The sequence below is a fragment of the Silene latifolia genome, chromosome 7 (genome assembly GCF_048544455.1).
Source record: "Silene latifolia isolate original U9 population chromosome 7, ASM4854445v1, whole genome shotgun sequence".
Taxonomy (NCBI): domain Eukaryota; kingdom Viridiplantae; phylum Streptophyta; class Magnoliopsida; order Caryophyllales; family Caryophyllaceae; genus Silene; species Silene latifolia.
Genome location: NC_133532.1, coordinates 4,459,743 through 4,480,817, shown reverse-complemented (window position 1 = coordinate 4,480,817; position 21,075 = coordinate 4,459,743). Strand labels below are relative to the sequence as shown.

General features: G+C 36.1%; 1 long non-coding RNA gene across 16 annotated transcripts; it reads left to right on the top strand.

Moving 5' to 3' along the window:
- The first annotated feature begins 920 nt into the window (after positions 1 to 920).
- Positions 921 to 20,183, top strand: LOC141591457 (uncharacterized). Of its 16 annotated transcripts, none has more exons than XR_012520868.1 (22): positions 922 to 1,061; positions 1,698 to 3,036; positions 3,437 to 3,588; positions 3,728 to 5,637; positions 7,369 to 7,455; positions 7,863 to 8,143; positions 8,244 to 8,462; positions 8,824 to 9,079; positions 9,201 to 9,302; positions 9,844 to 9,944; positions 10,313 to 10,508; positions 12,022 to 12,127; positions 12,716 to 12,782; positions 14,329 to 14,572; positions 14,823 to 14,881; positions 16,127 to 16,232; positions 16,900 to 16,982; positions 17,105 to 17,175; positions 17,694 to 17,756; positions 17,886 to 18,114; positions 18,211 to 18,414; positions 19,823 to 20,183. It is a non-coding gene; the product is annotated as an uncharacterized LOC141591457 (long non-coding RNA). The 16 variants fall into 16 exon arrangements; XR_012520862.1 differs by having other exon boundaries at positions 9,201 to 9,531; XR_012520864.1 differs by having other exon boundaries at positions 921 to 1,061; positions 7,369 to 7,451; positions 9,201 to 9,944.
- Positions 20,184 to 21,075: the final 892 nt, after the last annotated feature.

Genomic DNA, 21,075 nt, shown 5'->3' with positions numbered 1-21,075 from the left:
AACTCGAAAACTTTAGTACACAACTCGAATTCTACACCATACAACCGTATACAACTGGTTGTATAATCTATCAATTGATATCTACTTCTACTTCTACTTCTCACAATCCCTACTAGATAGGCAATTGTTTTGGTTTTTTTTTTTATTGTTTGTACTCTATAATTATAATATTTTTCACTCTATTATTTTCTATTTTTTGTTAATCGGTTGCTTTTAATTGTAAGTTCTTTAAGTCATGTAGGCATTGATTATTGCTATGTACTCCGTATATTGCTTATGATTTATCTTATGGTATTTTTTAAATATAAGCTCAATGTTAATTATATAAAAAGGAAAAATAATTGACGGTTTGAGATGAAAAGAGTATGAGACGATTCTTTTAACAATGTATAAGACCGTCTTTCAGTGTGAGTCGATCCTTTATATGTAAAAATTGAATGTTTGACTTATAAAAGAAATATCTCATAGTATATAAGACTATAAGACGTTTTATTTTATAATTATTTTTTCTTTGGCTAAGTATGTAGTAATTGTTCCGTAGTTCAAGTACCCACCAATATAAATGCTTAATGCTTTTGTTTATAGTTTTGATTAATTGATTATATTTGTAGGTGAGTTTCATCATCTTGCAACATAATAAGTTGATATTGCAACTTTCTAATCGAGGATATAACATCGGCTATGAATATCATGATTATGAGTATTACACAAGATAAAATTGCGCTTGTAACTATTACATTACATAATTTTTATTAGAAAAAGTGCGCTTAAAGGTGAAAAGTTTAAAAGTGTGACAGACCCAAATTATATAGTAAACAAAAAAATCAAAAAAGTTGAATAAAAGTAATTGGGCCAAACACATCAAATTTGAAAAAACTATTTTTATAAAAGTTAGGCCAAACAATCACAACTTTTTCAAAAAATAGTTTGTGGAAAAACTCATTTTAAAAAATAAAAACTCTTTTAAGTAAACTTGGCCAAACAACACCTTAATTCTATCACTCCTATATCAAAACCTGGAATTACAAGTTCCATCTTCTCACCACAAGATCACAACCAAGGTAATTTCAATTATATCTCATTTTTTTTTTCTTTTTGGAAATTTAGTTTTGTGTTATTCTACAACTGGGTATAGTATGTGATTGTGAAATTCATGATTTGGGTAGTTCAGCATTTGATTTTGTATTAATGATTTCAATTGTTTGAGACTTCATTCGCTTAAATGATGCTTTGGGTAGTTCAGCATCTGATTGTATATTGGTAATAATATGTGATATTATTCTTTTGGTTTGAGTTTATGAATTATTCCCTCAGTCCCGGTCATTTGTTAATCTTTGATTGATTAAGATATAAAAAGAAAACAAATGGTTGGGTCGGAGGGAGTATGTGACATGCTACTTGAAGCCTGAAATTAATTCAGTGATTAGGTATTTTGTTACTCCTAATTCCTATAGTAAATGCTGGAATCCGTTCATCATCAGGCTTTTTGGCAAGTAAGTTAGGGAAGGATTCGAGATCCTTTGTCTAATTTTCGTGTTCTAGTAGACAAGATTCATTCGTATAATAACTGCTTCTTGTTGGGACTTGGTAATGGGTATCAAACCCTTGCCTCGTAAATCTGTATAAATCAATGTACATTTGTACGGAGTACATTACTAGCTTGGTTATGTGTTAATTGAGCCTTCATTGCATTTCAGGTAGAGTTTTGTAAAGACCACGACACGACCTATGAGAAACGTAGTAAACATGTACAAGGCCCGGTAAGTGAGTATTGTTTGGATAGGATCAGTAGTTTACCTGATGAACTGCTTGGTCACTTGCTTTCGTTTCTACCAACAAGGTTTGCTGTTAGCACAAGCATTCTATCAACAAGATGGCTGTACCTTTTTACTTTGGCGACTTGTCTTTCTTTTAGGGTCCGTTTGGATACAATTTTAGGAGGGAAGGGAAGGGGAGGGGGAGTGAGGGGAGGTGAAGGGAGGGGAGAGAAGGGGAGGGCAAATGGGATGTGGATGTTTGGATAACAAAAATTATGAAGGGAAATGGAAGGGGAGGAAGGAGGGAGATGAAGAATGGATGGAGGATTGAAGGATGCTAGTGATATAATTAGAGTTCAAATAATGTTTTCTTTCCAAATCTTGCCACCATCGGAAAGATTATAGTTTGTTCTATAGGAGAGAAAATAAGTCCTCTCATTTCTCTCCCCCTCCATTTCCTTTCTCCCATATTTTTTATCCAAACAAAGTAAATTAAATCCCTCCCTTTCCCTCCCCTCCCCTTCTCTCCAATTCCTTCAATCCAAACGGACCCTTAAAGATGCAGATATTGATATAGAACAACATGACAGAACAGAACTTACAGAAGTAGCTCCAAGGTCTAAGGAGCTTGTTGATAAAGTTCTGGAATTGCACCAGGTCTCACCCATCAATAAATTTAGTTTACTCTGTCAAAGCACCTATGATAATTCAGATTTGAATCGATGGGTTAGTCATGCGTTAAAAAAGGGTGTTCAAGGGCTTCATTACGAGCTTGATATTTGGATCGATTGTGTTCCTGATATCTTCTTCAGGTGTGAAACACGAGTGATTTTGAAAATGGGAAGTTGTGGGTACAATAAAATTGAATCAGCCTATCTGCCTAAACTGAAGAGTCTTCATCTGAATCGCATCACGTTCGTTGATTTTAGTTCTATGGAAAAATTGTTTTCTAGTCGCGAATTGCTTCAGAAGTTGACTCTTGAATATTGCTGGTTTGACACTGACGGTCATCCTACTCATCGTACTGGAATACTCAAAGTGTTAACAATAAGACATTGCAATATTTTGGAGTGTACAATTGAGATTGACGCCCTAATTTGGCATATTTGAAGTACAGTTCAAATGAGGGCGTGAAAATAGTTCCCGTCGTGAAAAAACTCGTGCAATGCACATGATGATATTGGATATCAATGAAGATCCACCCAAGTACGACTGCGAGCTTCTAAATGCCGCTGCCTATAAAGCCGCTGAATTACGCTTTAAAATGCACACAATATAGGTATGTATGTTTGTATCCCTTTATATTTCGTATTTATTGGGACATTATCCAGTGTCTCCAGGGATCTCGTAAGGGGTGGTAGAAGGGTTGTTAGAACGTTACCCTTGTGTCAACAACACATAGAAAGAATATCTACGGATGATCCAGAAATTGCATCCAGAATTACGTGCAGTGACTGTTGCTTCATGATTAAAAGAAGTTCAACTACTTAAGTTAAATGACCCATTTTATTTTATTCTATCATAATTCACCCCTATTTGTCGAAGCCCCTGAGCTACTGAGGTATCGTTGTTGCCTTTATTGTATAATGATATAATCTGAAGCCAAAGAATAGTGAGTCTTTAATTTTAGCGGATATGGTTTCATCGTTTATAATATTTTAATATTGTTCATTGTACAGCTTTTTTTTCTCAACTTAATGAAGACGAGCATAAGCATGATTTCCCTAGCTTGTTAAGTGTACAAGTTGATAAGTGTCCTTATAATGCGTGGGAATATGTGACAAGCTTGATGAACAAATCTCCTCAACTTGAAACTATCGTCTTTGAATCGGTTAGCAATCTTTAGCATCACCTAATATTAGCTTTGTCTTTTCATAACCAACTCAAGTTCTTGTGAGAGATCACATTACACAAGAGCGTGTATACTACTGTTTTTTTCAGTTTTCTCACTTCAGGAATTTGTTTTCCAGTGCTTTCTTGGCTGGGATTGTTGTGCATAATACTACTATCCGGATGACTGCCACTGTTACTCTCAGTCACCAAATATACCTCTGGTCCCTTTTTCATGTCATGTCCAAGTGATTGAAGTGCACAATTTTTGTGGGCGTGATCCGGTGTCAATGTCACTTATGGAGCATCATTTTACAAATGCGAGTCTCTTAAAGAGGTTCTTCGTCCATATGGATGGCGGTTATGGTCATGATTTGGAGAGGGATCGGAGCTCGGTAAGTACTTGTTGATGCTTCCACGGGCTTCAAAAGACTGGCATGTAGAATCTAAATTTCGTACCGGGAACACCAGCTTAATTATTGTTCCAGATCGAGGATAGAATTTGACCTTTCATACCGACAAATTTGGAGGGAAAGGGAGGGTATAATTTCCCTTGGTCGGAGGATGTAGAAGGGAGCGAAATGGAAGGATTTATATATCTCACTTGATCAAAATAGGAAGGATGTAGAAACAGAACTGTATTCCTATTTCCTCTTATCTTGAAATATTTGGACATCCATAAATCCACACAATGACCAGTTTATCTATCCTCTCGTATCTATTAACGTTGAATCTTTTGCTTACTTTAACCTCTTTTCTTCTTTTTCTTCTTTGGTGATTAGAGTTCACCGTGTATAAAAAGTGGTGGAGAAGAATCCATTATCTATTCTTCCTTCTACCAAGTATGATCCCGGGAGTTATTTCTAATGAATGATGTGTGAGCTGTGAGGGTGTCACGGTAATTTATGTAAAGTGGATCATTTGACAGAAGTTCCGGGTGGGGATTTGATCTACTTCTGAAAGGTCTAGATTGGAAAATTGGAAAACCCTCCGTCTTTAGTTATCTGGAATAATAAATAGGTAAATGGTGGTGTTCCAGTCGTGAAAATTTGGATTGACTGTTCTTCTGATGCTGTTCTTCTCATGGGGTACACAGTCGGTGTCGTCTCTTTTCATTACTGCTGCTTGTGCACCTGAGTATGTGCTCCGGACAAAAGCATCATCTGGGAGGTATAATGCAAAAAGCAGCTTAATAGAAGCTCTTACGCTGCTTTTTATAGAAAATTGAAGGGACAATAACAAGAGGAGAATTCTCAGGAAAGTCTCTCTTTCATTGGGAAAAAATTGTGGAAGTTTTCGGGTCCCCTTGTTTGATAAATTCTCATCTGGGGAAAGGTATTGATCTTGTGCTCGATTGCTTTTTCTGTGTTTGCGAGTTCACCCGTAGTCTTTGGGCTGGTTGTGTACTTGTGTTCTTGGCGTTAATAGCAAGACTGGAATTAATTGTAGTATTAAAACATAGATCATTAATCGGAGACGCTGCCTTAGTGAACCGAAGGATGATAACATGACTATTTTTTCGGTTCTTACACATGTTATCTTGGATTTGGTTGCTTCGAAATGGAACATTGTTTAGAGGAGATAGTATTCATGGTGGAATTGCGGAAAGAACTAATGCTAGTTTCTATGTAAGGGCATAACTAATACTCAAAGATTCAAAGGTAAACAAATGATTGTGGCGGATATAGTATATTATGGGCGTGTCGAAAGTTTCTGTCTGAGGTAGTTATGAGTTGCCCTGCATTGTGTTGGATGACACTAGTTTAATGCGGAGTATTCTGTCAATTAGTTTAAGATCAATGGTGATCCTTCCTTGAGTCAAGAAGCGTTCGCGATAGCCGTTGCTGCTATTCTGTATGAGGGAATAGGATACAAGCATTACATCTTCCCCTGGAGCATAATCAACACCACAATGAGCTCCACAACTGGGAATAACTACTAGACTCAATGCTTGCACAAATAAAGACATTTGTGCGAAGTTGTACTTGTCTTGTTTTGATCGTCATCATTATCAATGGCTTCCTTCACGATCTCGCATTGATTTTCAACGGTATTTTTTCAGTTACTCCTCTATTTCATTTTGCATAAAACTATGACTTCTCTTATTTCATTTCATTTTTCCGATTTCATATTGCCAATTTATCTCCTTTTATGCAGTTTTCTAAACCCTAATTTGTTAATTTCTTGTTCGACTATAGTTTTAAGTTTATTTTAATCCGATTACTATATGAATGAATCAGATTGTTACTTTATTCAAGTGCACGGCTAGGCTTTATTAGAAGTTGCCTCTTTATTTGCTGAGTTGCCGTAAATTGTGAATGATATGATTTTTTTTATGTTTTTTTTTTGTAAATTTGATACAGACATTTTCCTACCAGGAATTTATTTTCCGAAAATGCTCCTTAGGTGTTCAATGCATTGTCACACCTAAAAAAGAAATGCTCTTTCCTTGGGTTATGTTGCAATATAGGTTAGTTTTGTCTAAGGCGGAATACTTTTCAAATGATTCAGATAATAGCTGTATTCAGATCATATAGAAGTTGCCTACTATTGTGCGTATCGTAACTGCTGTACAGTGATTTTTTTTTTTTTTTACATTTTTTGGAAACTTGGTGCTTCATTTTCTTACCATGACTTTATTTTCTGAATATGTTCCATCGGATGTTCGGCGAATTGTTGCTCCTGAAGTTCTAGTGTTCAGGCCTCCGTAAGCAACTTCATAATTTAAATGTTCCCTATTCTATGCATAATTTAAGCCTTCTTAGATTTCATTGGGAGGGTATTCTTTCCCCTGCTGGTTAGTAGTTTGCTATTAACGCGTTAATGACTCTTGTCGAAGTTTATCTTGCTCGCTTGATCTTCAAAGGTTAGGACACCAGTCGAGGTTATTAGCAAAACTGTAGGGTATCAGAGTCAACTCTGGCCTATCTTTAATCGAGTCATTGTTTGGAGTTTGGACTCTCGTAAGACGACTCAGCCTCTTATCACAGATTCACAGGTGTATCAAATACTACTCTGTATTTGGTAAACCCTTTTTTGGATCAGAGAAACACTTTCTTATACTGAAATACGGAAAGCTTTTGCATTTAAAGTTTCTCACTTTCTCTACTAAAAAAAAAAACTGTCCTCTTTGCTTTCTTTTGGTTGCCGCAATGCATGCAAAATATTCGGTTGCCTTTTTCTGTTTTTTTTTTTTTTTTTTTTTTTTTGAATTAAGGCGTATTAGATAAATCTAACATATATTAGTATATGATCCGGTAAGATACCATTAGAGATAGAATTCAGTAATTTGTTTATCTTCTTTTTTACCGGCTCATACATACAATAACACATTTAAAAGCTTACTTAAGTCAATACTTAAACTGCCTTTATAGTTTATAGTGTTTGAGTGAATTCAGGAATGCTATTCCACATTGCATTTTTCAATAATGTACTTTAAATAAATTCATCCAGACTGAGCAATGCTTAGGCCTTAGATGTGTATGCATATTGAACTTGTCTATATGTTAGGCCCGAAATTCATGTTTTGGAGCAAAAAATTTACAACCCTTTCATAGTTTTGGGTGAAGGACAGCCGCTAAGAGAGTAGCTGGGTCTTTGTAAATACGATATAACATACTAGCATTATTCTACAGATTTTGGAGTAAATAACAAGACTTCAGCTTTCAGTTTACTTTAGCTGAAATGGCAGTCAAATTGGATAGATCTTACTCTTATCATTCAGTATGCATTTTCGATTTTTAGTTCACGTGTATTTCTCACTAAACGTTCCCTCCTGCAGATCGTGATAGGTTCAACTCAGCAACACGCGAGAGTTACAGCTACAATGTTTGACACTACTCCAGCTAAAACTTTGCCACCACAGTATGTAAGTCGAACGTTCGCTAACGACACATGTTATGCCAAATAGATTTGTAAACATCAGATCAGACTGCTATGTTCTATCCCGCCTACAATAAATGGCCGTGTTTTTCCTTGTCATTTTTCTGTTTTTTTTTTTTTTTTTTTTTTTTTTTTTTTTTGGGTGTACTAAGTTTCCTCCTTCCCTATTCTTGTATCCTCATCATCCGCTGCCTTTTTTTGGTGTGTGTTCTTGTAATGCTTGGAAACACGTGATATGCTTGATAGATAAATCCCTCCTCAACTTAAAACTGTCGTCTTTTATTCGGTTAGTAGCCACTTACTAATAGTATTAGCTTTGTTAATTGCCACGTTATACAAGAGTTTGTATGAATCTGTATATTCAATTTTTTTCACTTCGAATTTGTTATTCAGGGCTTTCCTTGCTGCATTAATTCTTACCAGTGTTCGGATCACTGCTACGGTGGCTTACTGCCCTTTTACATGTCGTGTTGATGTGATTGAAGTTTATGAGTTTTGTGGTGAGAAGGGTGCATTGTTACTTATGGGGCATCTTCTTTGAAATGCAAGTGTCCTGAAGAGTTTGGTCGTCTCTACTGTTTATGATATCAATCTGAAGAAGGAATTGAGGATCCGTAAGGAGCTGTTGATGCTTCCAAGTATTTCAAGGGATTGTTGTGTAAAAATGAACAAGGGTAACAAAAACATCTCTTTAACTCGTATTCCATGTCAAAGATTACGTCTATATTGACAAATTTGGTGGGAACGGTGTAAGACAGTTACCGTCGTTCACAGGGACATGGAAAGGAGCGAAACAAAGGGTTCATTCCATTTTCCCCTGTCCAGCGGAAATCGGTTGGATTTAGATAAGTGGCGGAGAAGGAATCCATTCTCTATTCTTCCTGCTACCATGTATGATCCGGGGAGTTAATTCTAATTTCTAAAGAATGGTGTGTAAGGGTGTTATGCAAACCAAAGTACTACATAGGCGTGAAGCCCTTGTGTTACCTGCGGGTAAGGAGACCTTTTTATTTAAAGCTTTTTCTTCTCTTCCTTTCTTCGAACCTTTTGGTATGTATTGTCCCCTAACTATAGACCTCTGAATGGGAGAAAGAGGTTATTAATTAGAGATGCGACTTTCATTTCAAATAATTTATGTAAATATAGTCATATAGATGTAAAGTGTATCATTTAACAGAAATTCCGGCGGGGATTTGATCTACTTTTGAAAGGTCTGGATTGGAAAAACCTCGTCTTTAGGTATCTAGAATAGGAGTAAATGGGTAAAATGGTGGTGTTTGAATCCTGAAAACTGAGAACTGACTGTTTTGAACTTTTGATGCTGTTCTTCTCATGGGAATGATGTGATACACAGACTGACAGAAGGTCTCTTCTCTTTCCATCACTGCTGCTATGCGCCGTGCATGTGTTCTGGATAAAGCGTCGTCTGGGAGATAATAATGAAAAAAGCGGCTATTTGGAAGCTCTCAACTCTCCTGTCACATCTTACAGAAAATTGAAAAAGGGCCAAGAACAAGTGATTTTCCTCAGGAATGTCTTTCGTATATTGGGAAAGAACTGTTGAAGTTTCCGGTCCCCAGTTTGGAACGAAAATTCTCATTTTGAGAGAGGTAATGTTCTTGTTCCTGATTGCTTTTTCTTTGTTTGCGAGTTCACTCATCATTAATGGCACATACACTACCTTAGTGAACTGAAGGATGATAACATGGGTATTTTTTGCTTCGGAGATAGTTCTGGGACTGCTGGAATTGCAGGAATATATGTGAGGGCAGATGATGTGCAGTTGATTATCACCTTACTTTCCTCATGAACGTGACGTATAGTGGTTGTATGGTTAGTATGAAGGTTGATGGATCTTGGATTAGCGATAAAATGGTAGCGTTTGGATGGATTGTTCTTTTCCTTAGAGGATTGAATGTTCGTATCTTGGCAGCCTTTACAAGCGAAAGCTCTTGGGAGTCAGGAATGTTCTCTATTGCTATTTTTGTGAATTTAAAATCGAAGTCACAAACGAAAACAGCAATGCCTTGCTATTTTTTCGCCAATAATTAAGTTAAAGAGGGTAATTGCTATTTTGGCTACTAAATTGAAGTCACAAACAGAGACAAAAAATTGTGTTTGTATGGAATACATAATATTGATCTTTATTATATAAAGTATATGAAACAAACATCACTTGAAATTAAATAAACAGCAGCTGCTTTGTAATTTGTAACTAGTGTACTTTTGAATCAATCATCTTAATTTTTCCTAAGTAGCTGTCTCACATCTTTAGAAGCATAGTTGTTTTGGTTGTTATCAAAAAAATTTGTATGAACATTCTCCAAGATACTCCAAACCCTTGCTAACTCTTGATCATCGTCATCATAATCAGGAGGGGCGGCCCCATTTTGGAAGAAGATATAGGATTGAATTTTGATGACGTTACGTTGATCTTGAGGCGCCCACATGTCTGCTACATCGTCAACAATTAAGGTAACATGTTGATGGGATAAGACAATGTTGAGAGATTTTGTGTTGTCTTTGGCAGAATACTCATTAGAGATGACGCTTGAAAAGCGAACTGAGTCGGATTCGAGTACTTTCACAATCTCCTTAGCGTAATCTTTCTTAGCCATTGTGTACATGCTTAAATCGAACAATTTGGAAGCCTTTTCAAGGAAATCACGAACACCGGGCCTTAACTTGACGGAAGTCTTCCCTTGCAAGATATTGTAAACATCATCATTATTAGACGATGAAGATGACTTCTTCTTCTTGTTGTTGTTTTTCTTCTTATTATTGTTCTTCTTCTTGACATTGACATTGACGTTATTATTACTCTTTTCAACTGCGTGAATTAGAGTATTATCAAGATCAAGAACGAGATGGAGCTTCTTACGGAGCAAGAGTTTATCGAGATCAAGGTCACGGAGATGTCGAATAGCTTCGGCGGTGAGGGATAAACCGCAAAAGAGGTACCCAAACGGAAGAGTAGCCGGAATTTTAAAGTTGTCGGACTTCTTACAAAGGGCGCATACCTTTTTTTCTATCAAAGCCGTATGTACACATGCTTGCTCCTTTTTACAAACGGCGCATACCTTTTTTTCTATCAAAGCCGGATGTAGACATACTTGCCCCTTATTAGGGTTTTTCTCACCATCACCATCGATTAGAGATAGAGATGCTAATATATCTTTCATTCTCTCTCTAAACTCTTATTCTCTCTCTTTTTTTTTCTTAAAAAAAAAATCACAAAATCACAATTTTGGATGTATGCCTTTTCCTGGGTACATGTTTGCTTTATATAGGAAACGATCAAAACAATAGTGATTGTGTTTTAGGAAAGTTATTAGACAAGTTTTCTGGAAATTGTTAACCTCTTTTATGCTTTTAGGAAAGTTAGATAAGTTTTTGAAAGTTAATTCTCTTTTTCTACGCTTCTAGGAGAGTTACACAAGTTTTTGGAAATTATTAACCTTTCTACGCTTTTAAGAAAGTTAGACAACTTTTTGGAAAGGGACGTACTTTTTCACATACGCATTTTACTCTCACATACGACTTTTACAATGTTACCCTTGTCATTTTTTCATTCCCTCACTCAATTACTTTTTTTCCTCTCTTCCCTCATCTCCCATCACCACCTCCGTTCACCACCTCTGGTCATCACCTCCGATCAGCCACCGACAAATTTTGCTCCGGCCAACATTGGCTGCACTCCCCTTCTTCCGATACTTCTTTTGAAAAAATTCAAGGTAAAATCATACTGATTTTGGAAAGCACGTGATTTTTTTTTTTTTGGTTATAAAAAGGTAAAGCACGTGAAATTGAAAGCAAATAGAATTGGTATGCTCTCTGACAGTTAGTGGCAAATTCATCTTCTAAAGTCCATTTAATCACTTGCTCCAAAAATGTTCTACGTAGTATGGAAAATTTGGATCTATTGCAACACAAATCAGCAGATTAACTTGTTACTCCATATTTATTATACTCAATTCGTCTCTTAATTTCTGAATTAATAAAGATAATAGATGAATCGAAAAGACGGTATAGTGAATAAGATAAAGATGAATCGAAAAAACATTAGTTTTACTAATTTATAAACCCTAAAAAGTAAATTATTTCGTTAATTAGACAATTTTAATCCATTGTTCAATTTTTTTTTGAGCAATTAGATTCGATTTGAGTGAAAACCTACATATAAAACTTACTTTGGTTAGGTTAAGAAAAAGGGTATACTATGGTAACTTAATCTACGCACCCAAAGGTGACAATCGTGTTTGATCATATCGGATTCGAATTATGCTGGGTCAGTGATGGGTTCGGGTCGGGTCGTTTATGTCAGGTCATCTTCAGGTTGGTTTATCAGCATATATTTTTTTTGTTATATTTTTAGTTTTGTATGATAATTTTATAATTAAATAATGGATAGATGTATTAATTGTAGTTTTAAGTGAAAATTAATTTAGATGAATGGCAATTTGTTGTTATTTAAACCATTATTAACCTAACTTGTAAATGTAGAATTTGAAACTTATTTTTTATTTCTTTCTCAAATGTGTTAAAACAACAGGTGGCAGCATCTATGAATGGAATGGTGAATTACGAGAATAGGTAATTGACAGCAAATGCGAATTCAGAAGAGCCATCAACTATCTGCCTTGTTTCCTTCCCTCTAGGTGATTACCCCCTTTATTTCCTTATCTCCGTAATTTAGTTTATATGTGATATATTTGATACTTGTAGTTGAACTTTTTGTAGCTTTGATTATGAATTTATGATGGGTTTTCAATCTAGTAAGACTCTTGAATATAAAAGAAAAAAAATAAGAACTTGTGACTTACGAGAGTTGAATTCATATCTTCTAGATGTTTTCTCTACAAATATTTACAGAGTACTGTTGTTTTTAGGCTATTAGGATATTGTATTCATATCTTCTAGATGTTTTCTCTACAAGTAAATCTGGAAGTCTGCAGTTGTTGCTATGGTGTTTGAGAGTTGTGAATAAGTTATAGGTGTATAATGGATGATGTTTGCTTGTGTTATACCTGTGTAGTAACTCTTCCATGTTCTTATTATTTTGTAATCAGAAACTATCCTTCTTTACATTTAACTGACAGGTTGATAAAGATGATGATTGAGTATTATATTGCCTTTGTAATGTCCTTATTTTAGAAACTGTGGTTTGCTATCTTTATTAGATTTGTGATTGTATATTCCATACTTTCTCAATAATGGCATTGATTTGTTAAATGTCAATTATGAAGGTGAGACGACTTTAAGCAGAATCACTGCCAGAACGTGATTGGAGCTAAGAAGAAGGCATACAAGAAGGTAAGCTGATATAAGTTTCTTAATTGTTTGTTATACAACTTTATTTCTCCTGCAATTGATTTGACTATAAGTTGATTCATTGTCTTTGATGAACTTCATAAGGTTATTGTCAAACTATTTGCCTGTTACTCTTTGCCATGTGGATGAGGAGTCGGGTTGTAGGAGAAGGAGAACCGCAAACAGGAACACACACTGATTAGTCTTTTAGTCTTGGGGCGAGGGCTTTTTAGCGGAACATTAACGCTTACGTAGCTGAGTGTTTCTCTTAAATGCCCTTGATGTTTAGGATGGTTGATAGGAGTGTTTAATATAGATGGAGTAGTGAAGAGAGTAATGAGTGGAAGGTAGAACAGTGAGCGGTATAATAAAATGGTGCTCAAGTCTGGTATTATATTAGTACCCATCTTCTGACATCTTAAACCGGGATTGCCTAATTAGATATGACCACGTAACATTCAACACACACTATGCTTGTGCACAGATGGTCTAATCTATTTCTCAGTCTATCTGTTTAGAATTCCGGCAAACAATCCCTCTACTCCTTGATTGCAATGGTAATTCCTTACTCTATCGTGTTTGCTTGCCTTTTGATCGATCATCTTCTTCCCTGCAAGTGCATGTATTCTAAATAAATGGCAAACTCAAGGTATTTAGTTTAAGTTACATTTGCTGCATATATATCTGACCTGATAGTCTTCACTCTATAGAACTGCAAAAATTTCCAAAAAAGATGCTACAAAATAGTACATGGTAACTCACAATAGCACTGTGTGTTAATTCTACAAAATTTCCAAAAAAAAAAATGCTGCAGTATCCCTCGCAATAGCTAAGGTAGTTTTACAATTTAGTGCAGACTCTCTCTGCTGATCATCATACAACATTTACTCCATAGCCAACGTTTCAACAACACCCAATTTCATGGCATGAGGAAATATGGGTGCAGGGCAGGTTCCATATGCATCCATGCATCCAGGCATGAGAAATGCAGAGGTTAATATATGAGAATGTCAATCTGTCATTCAGGCAATGTACTCATAAAATGTTCCAGAAAACCAATGCAGGTTAAATAGCCAAGCAAATGTCTGCAGTGTCATGTACGATTTGTAGTGTCTTCCTGTATGTGTGTACGCACTTCTCCATGTGTCGGAATCGAGGAGTAAAATAAAATAATTTAAGTCTTTTGACATAATGTTGGAAAGGATTTTCATTTTGAGTATGGATTATTGTTCGTGGAGGTGTCCGATCTTTGAATTTAGTTAGCTACCTTTGTCTCTTTGTTAATGATGTTGTGTGGTTCAGAGTTACCATTATTCTGTGGTTCAGAGTCACCATTATTGAATCAAATATTGTAAAGCATTTTCATTTTTCTGTGCTTGGATCATTGTTGTTGGAGGCGGCTGACTTTTGTAGTTTGGACAGTTTCAATATTTTTATTTGTAAATCCCTTATTTATTGTTCTTATACTTGTGATATTTTTTATCATCGTTTTTGTAGTTGTAGGGTTGAAGGATAGAATAAATAACAAAGTCCATAATTTTTTTTTCAGGAATCAAGAAGAGGCAGTGGAATCAAGAAGAGGGATGTTGGATATAGCACCTGTTGTGATGATTACGACAAAGATGATGGTTAACATTTGGTTATTTTCTCTATGATTGTGTCTATATGAGGGTTTCGGACTTTCGAGTGTGATTTTGGACCTCTTTTATTCTGTTCGCTTGTTTGGCCTCCGTTCTCTGTAGAAGCTGGAAAGTAAAAATGCCACCTGAGCACCATAAGAAGTTGCGAAAATGGTGAGAACGCTCACCTGTCCCAGGCTTTGCACTGTCTTAATTACAGAGTACCAAATAAAACACTGTCTTAATTACAAAATGATATTACATATTTGAAACGGCCTAAATTTCAGTATCAGATTTAACTTGAAGTGGGTTTACTTCCATATTGGTTATGAACAAACAATATGTAGTGGAGTATATCTTTCATAGATGACTTGTGGATATTTTTTAATCACACAATTGTTTTGGCATTGTCACATGATTGTAGGCTGAGTCTGAAAGAGAAGCAGGAAAAAACAAAAGGGGTTTCAGATAGGCCTATTTGATGTAAGATTTTTTTCCATAATGTTCTTAATCTTACACTTATTATTGATTTAGCTGTATCACCAAAGTTCCTGTAGGAAATCAACCCTACTAACATATAAGATAGAATTAGGAAGACGATCAGGGACCATATTAAAAATTGAATTATGTTGCCAGTTAGTCCTGCGAATTCGGATTTGTTCACCTCTGATGCCCTTCATGTTGGGGTGGCCAATCCAAGTCCCACATTGGAGAAGAAAAGGAGTATTGCCTTCTTTATAAGAGACCCGCCACTCCATTGGTATGAGGCCTTTTGGGAAGGAGCCCAAAAACAAATCTGTGCGGGCTTGGCCCAAAGCGGACAATATTATACTAATGTGACGGTGTAGTGGAAGCGGCAGTCCCAACACTTCAAATGTCATAAGTAGCTGACCCAAAGGGTACTTACAGACAACTATAATGTAAAGTTAAGCTTAGCTGTTTGTTACATGATTTAATTACTCAAACAACAAAGAGATTTTAGCAAACCATTATAATAAACCATTATATTAGGCATTTAGGCTGAGTTTATCCCAAGTGGGAGTCTGAAGCTCAGACTTTGTTCAGATTCACCAAGTTTATGCAATAATGTGGAAGGCACTATTCATTTGTCTCAACTTGGGTCTTGGATTTCAAAGACTCACTTTGAGACAAGTGAATAGTAGTTTGTGAGTAAAAAAACGTACTCAAACGGATCCCACTACTTAATTTAGAGTTTTTTTGAGGAATCTGAGGGATAAACTTGAAGAAATAAGGGAGGATGAATTAAGTCTTAAAAACAAAAAATTTCACTGTTGTTAAGACTTGTATTAAGTCTAGGGTTAAACATAGTCTTAAATGATTGAAGTCACTTGGATGATTGGAGTTACGTATCGCCCCCATTAAACGTTTTCTCACAATAATCTACTCACCTTAACAAAAAAGTCCCCAGGGAAAGTTACTGTACTCGAACGACGTCGTTTTGCAGTTTCACCTTTTTTTTTACCTGTTTTCTCATATTTGGTTTCTCTCTTCGCTATTCCCCACTCGAATCCTCACCTTCTCTTTCCATTATGCCCTACCTTTTTCTCTGTGTTCCCTTTCCTCTCTCTATTAGCCCAATTTTTTTAGGGTTCTTCGCTCGACTCTCAACTCACTCACACTCAGCAGTTCTACAGCAATAATGGCTGAGTAATTCAAGCATTCTAATTAAGTAGTCTGAATCTTTTGTTGTCTTTTGTTGTGTTGCAGATCATCATTAATCATCATTAAGTCGCCTGGCATTCGTTCTTCATTGGAACTCAATTCCATTGAGATTTTGGGACAAGACCTGGAAAACCATCTCCTCTGTTTGTAGGTGAATATGTTTCTATCTTTTGTTGCGGATTCTTTACATTTTGCTTCATCGTTGGTATTTTTAATCTCAAGTTGTTTTGTTTCTGATAATCGTAGTTGTTGTGTTGGCAAAAAGTTTAAATCTTTCATGATTGATTAAAAAAGATTACGTCTGATCAGATGTGTTTTAGTCCCACATCTATGTTAGTATGTTGGGTTCTCCTGTTTTAGTCTTATTTTAATCTGCCTTTAGATCAGGTTATTCTTAATTAATTTCTATTTTGCTTGAGAGACTAGGTGGCCGAAACCTCTCCGTTGCCAACTTTATTAGCTAGGAAACTATGTCGCTTAACTCAAAACTTGGGGAGTGTCCGAACAGCAGTACAGGACTATGAGGCTCAATTAATTGGAGTTTAAGAAGCTTAGAACAACACAAGTATTTTTGCTTCTTTGTATCATTATACATAGCAGGGATTCTAGAGTCTAGGGTACACCTGATAGGGAAAAAGAAAACGGTTATGTTCTTTCTTTTGTTTGTCCTGCACTCCTGCCTGCATGTTTTTACTACTAATAGTTCAGTAGTTTCATTCTAACCATCACTAGAATGTGCTTAACTTAGACTTCTAATCAATTTATGCTTACGAGATTGACGCAGGAAGATGACATCATTTGATCTCGTCTATTTTCAGGAAAATATTGAGGATAGTATGGAGTTAAACGTAAACAATGGGAGCGCATGCAGCCAAGAGGCTAGATGGATATTTATTATCAGGTTTGTTTTCTTTTGTGATAACTAACCGTGTTTGACGAGTCCATAATTGTGTGAATCAGCAGATGAATATTGCTATGATAATTGATAAGCATATGGTATCGTTCTTTTTTGCTCCTTTGCAGGTTTTGCACTATGCCTTCAAATATCAAACAAACCCAAAATTGGCTACATATGAAGCTATGTATTACAATGGGTAAGGTTTTGAGCTATGTCTCTTTTATATCTACGTAACAAATGTACGACTTGTGTAGTTGTATATATATATTATTGTTTTAGGCTCTGTTTTAATTTCTTCTGAATTGCTGTTGCTCTTTGTCGAGACAGCTTTTAACTGCTAAAATGAGAAGTAAACCCAATTGATGGTCCATGAATATTTACTAATGTGTGTAGTGATAAAGAAACCATATTGGACATGACTGGCATGTTTTTTTTCCCTTACATATGCTCTCAGCATCTAAGAAAATGCTCCATCTCCATGGTTTAGTAATAATACGCAGTTAATGTCTTCTTATACACACACATCAATACGAGGAACCATATTCTGAGGTTCTTGAAATCAACAGGGGAAAGAGCCTAAGAAATCATTGTACCAAATATACTTTCTTTTTTGAGGAAATGTTGAGAAATTGGTTACTTGGTCTGATATTGTTATCCACTTGTCTTGTATTCGAGGATAAGGTTGATCTCTTATTGGTGTTTCGATAGTTACAGGTTGATGTTCTTCAAGGCCAGAAAGCAGATCTTCTTCAACAATGTATTACTATTATCTGCAAAGTAAGTCCTGAACTCGCACATTCTTCCTCAAAGCCGCTGCACCGTTAATTCCGAAAAGCCACATTGCTTTTTCTCCGATTAGTTGACATTCCTTTGTTTTTTTTTTTTTTTCCATTCTAACGGCACAAGGCAGAGCCTTTAGGTTCCTATGAAGGCAACGAATGCTCGTGTATAGTGCCAAGTTATGGTGTGCCCCGAAGTTCGATTCGATCGGGCTTTCCAGAAGAAGGGCTCCTAGCACAGCCGCTCCTGAGACGCATTCTGCGGCGAGCAGGTAATAAGGGGTTTACATCTCGCCCAGAAAAGCATAGAAGGGAGGGGCTTAAGCTGCAGAATGAATCTTTTACCATAAAAACGGGTTGGTTAATCTGTTTTAAGTTTTTTTTGACAGTTTATTTTATAGAGTTTAGTTTTGCACATTATTACCAATTATATTTACAATTTCTTCTTACAGAAATGAAGAGGCCGGGGAAGAGGAAAGATTGCACATCCAGCGCGAGTGTATCAGTGATACTGCTGCAGAGGTTTGTACTTTAAAGTTTCAACTTTATGTTGCGAAGGATAGCAGAACAAGAAAAAGAGAATGTGACTGAAAGAAATGGACAAAAAAATCGAAGCAGAGAGATTTCAAGATTTAGGTCTTCATAACTCATCGCAGGTAACTTGCATTTGGTTGTTTTCTCAAGGCTATTACTCCTGAGAAAATGTAGTTTACTTGATCTAGGGTTACGTGGTAAGACAGAAACTTGTGTGAGTGGCAAACAACTGGTGCTAATCTGTTTCTCGAGTATCAAACCAAACCGTAAAACCGTCATGACTTGCCTTCCTACGATGAGCTTTTCTCACGATGTAGCCACATGTCCCACATGGTTAATGGCGGAGTCACAAGATTTTGTTTAGGGTGTTTCGTGAAAATTTCAAAGTTAATGTTATGCATTCATTATAATTAAGGTTTTAATTTTTTTTAGCAAAATTGGTTTCAAATACACAATAAATTTTGATTTCGGTTGTTCCTGACCCCGATGTAGTTGAACAAGTATCCACTGATTCACAAGCTGTTGACGAGTCAGTTTCCACGATTAATAGTCAGGACTATTATGTTTCAGCTACACTGGTTGGCGCTTTACCACGGGCTGTTTATCAGTCAATTTCCGAGGGTAAAAATCCAGAAACCCTTACAAATGGTGGGCTCAGATGATTGTGTATATGTGAGTATGTTTGACTGTGGGAGTTGCCATAATAACAGTGGTACAACTGGACAAGGCTTGTCCTATTTTTGTATCCAAACTCCAAGGACACTCTAGAGCTGGTTTGGTGGAGGAGCGGTTTGGAGGGAAAGGGACGGGAGCTAGAAGTTAAAATTTCTTTTTTTGGTTAGCAAAGAGAGTTACAAGGAGGAGCGAAGGGGGAAGGGAGGACCGGAGGGGAATGAAGGGATCTATTTTCTGTCCTGTCCTGACCTCCCTTTCCTTTCCCTTCACCCCTTCCTCTCTCTTCGTTCCTAAAGTTATATCCAAGAAACCTTTTAACATTAGATGAAATGAGAAACAACAGGTAAATTCATGGACACTAGGAATCTATCACAATCAGTTGTACATCTCATGAACTTTCTACATGAAGAATGCTTATATACAATGCCCCATTTGCCAACCGTTGGGACCATATCTATGTACATAGTTTCTGCATGCACAACCCTTTAGTAATGGGAAACAGACACTATACTCATGGAGTGGTGCAATGTAGGGGTAAGGTATACTCTCTGTTCCTATGATGTCATGCCGTTACTTAAAATTTGTGGTCTGATATGTCCGAATCGCAAACTATAAATTATGTTCTAGATTGGGTCGACGATTACATTATAATCACTTTCTTCCTGTTATATTTGTATTTTCTTTTCTTGTGTTTAGCCTGGCTTAATAAGTAAGTTGAATTTTTGCTGATTCGTTGTGTGGAAAAATCGTCTTTTGCAAAGCAGTATCTCGTCTGTTAACTAGAAAGAAATAAATATGCTGAGGTTTGACAGATGATTGAGAAGTGATAAAAACCTTCTGGAATCTTGGTTACAGGTGTGCTCCCATCTCGAACATGGAGCAGAGGACCATAATGTATGACAAAATGGCAAGGGATTTGAATGAGAATGCGGTAGCTTTCCTAAAACACGGCAAACTTATCAGTCACTTTCACTTAATGAGCTTTTTATTGTAAAATTGGTAGTGTAAGTTGTAACCCCTAATCAAAGGTAGGATCTTAAGGTGGTTGTATCTTGTGATTGTTTTTTTTTTTTTTTTACCCCTACTTGTTCCTTTTTCGGCAAGTATGTAACAATTCAACTCCTATTTGCAGCCCGCTAATCTGCCAGTGCGAGCAAATATTTTGTATTAAGATCCAGAATATTCAGCACCACTATCGTATGTATTATTTGGATTAGTAGTGTCCTCCTCCAGTAAGGCAAGATATTGTATTAGAGTATAAATAACGATGCTGATTTTTTAATGAAAATAGACGAGAACTTGAGAATTTATAAGTGTCTTAAAACGATGGGGTTGCAATCGGTTAGAAACTGTTTGTTTAATGCTTTGCTTACACATTATATTATCATTGTTATTCAGGGTGTGTTTTTCATGATACAACTAGTGAAATGAATGGCAATGGAGTATTGGTTTTACATTTGAGTTGCTTTAAAAGGGAAAGCACCCTTTAATTGGATGTATAATATGGGTAATATTAGATTAGTAAAGACTAATCATTTAATCAAGATGCACATATACAACACACATACTATTACAATTTTATGAAGTCAACCATTGACATAGGACTTAGAATTTGGGACATGGACATATTTCGGAATTTTAGTAGTCGTAGGTACGATGTACGGCAGTGGGTAGTTAGTGAACACAACAATTCGATCACTTTTGTTTCGTATAAAGGTTTGTCCTTATTTTCGTACAATTTTCAACCGGAAAATGTCTCCAGCCTTCAGTCTAAGTTACACTAGTTAGCAGCCATTTCTACTTTTAAGATTTTGTAAGTGGACATATCTCATATACAGAAAATGATGTCAGGTTAAAACAGAGTTAAAAAAAAAAACTGCATTAATGACGTGGCGCGCTGAGAATTGAGTATTGTCTTTTGTATTAATATAGATAAGATTATACCAGGAAAACAACACAAGTAAAAATATTTGTCCTTTAAATACTACAATAGTGGACCCCATAGTAAAAGTAAGAAACTAGGTAATTAAAAGTCAAAAGAAGAATAAGGGCAGTGGTGGCTTACACGCAACAAACCCCGTGGAAGTGTACATTTTCCCCGCGGATAT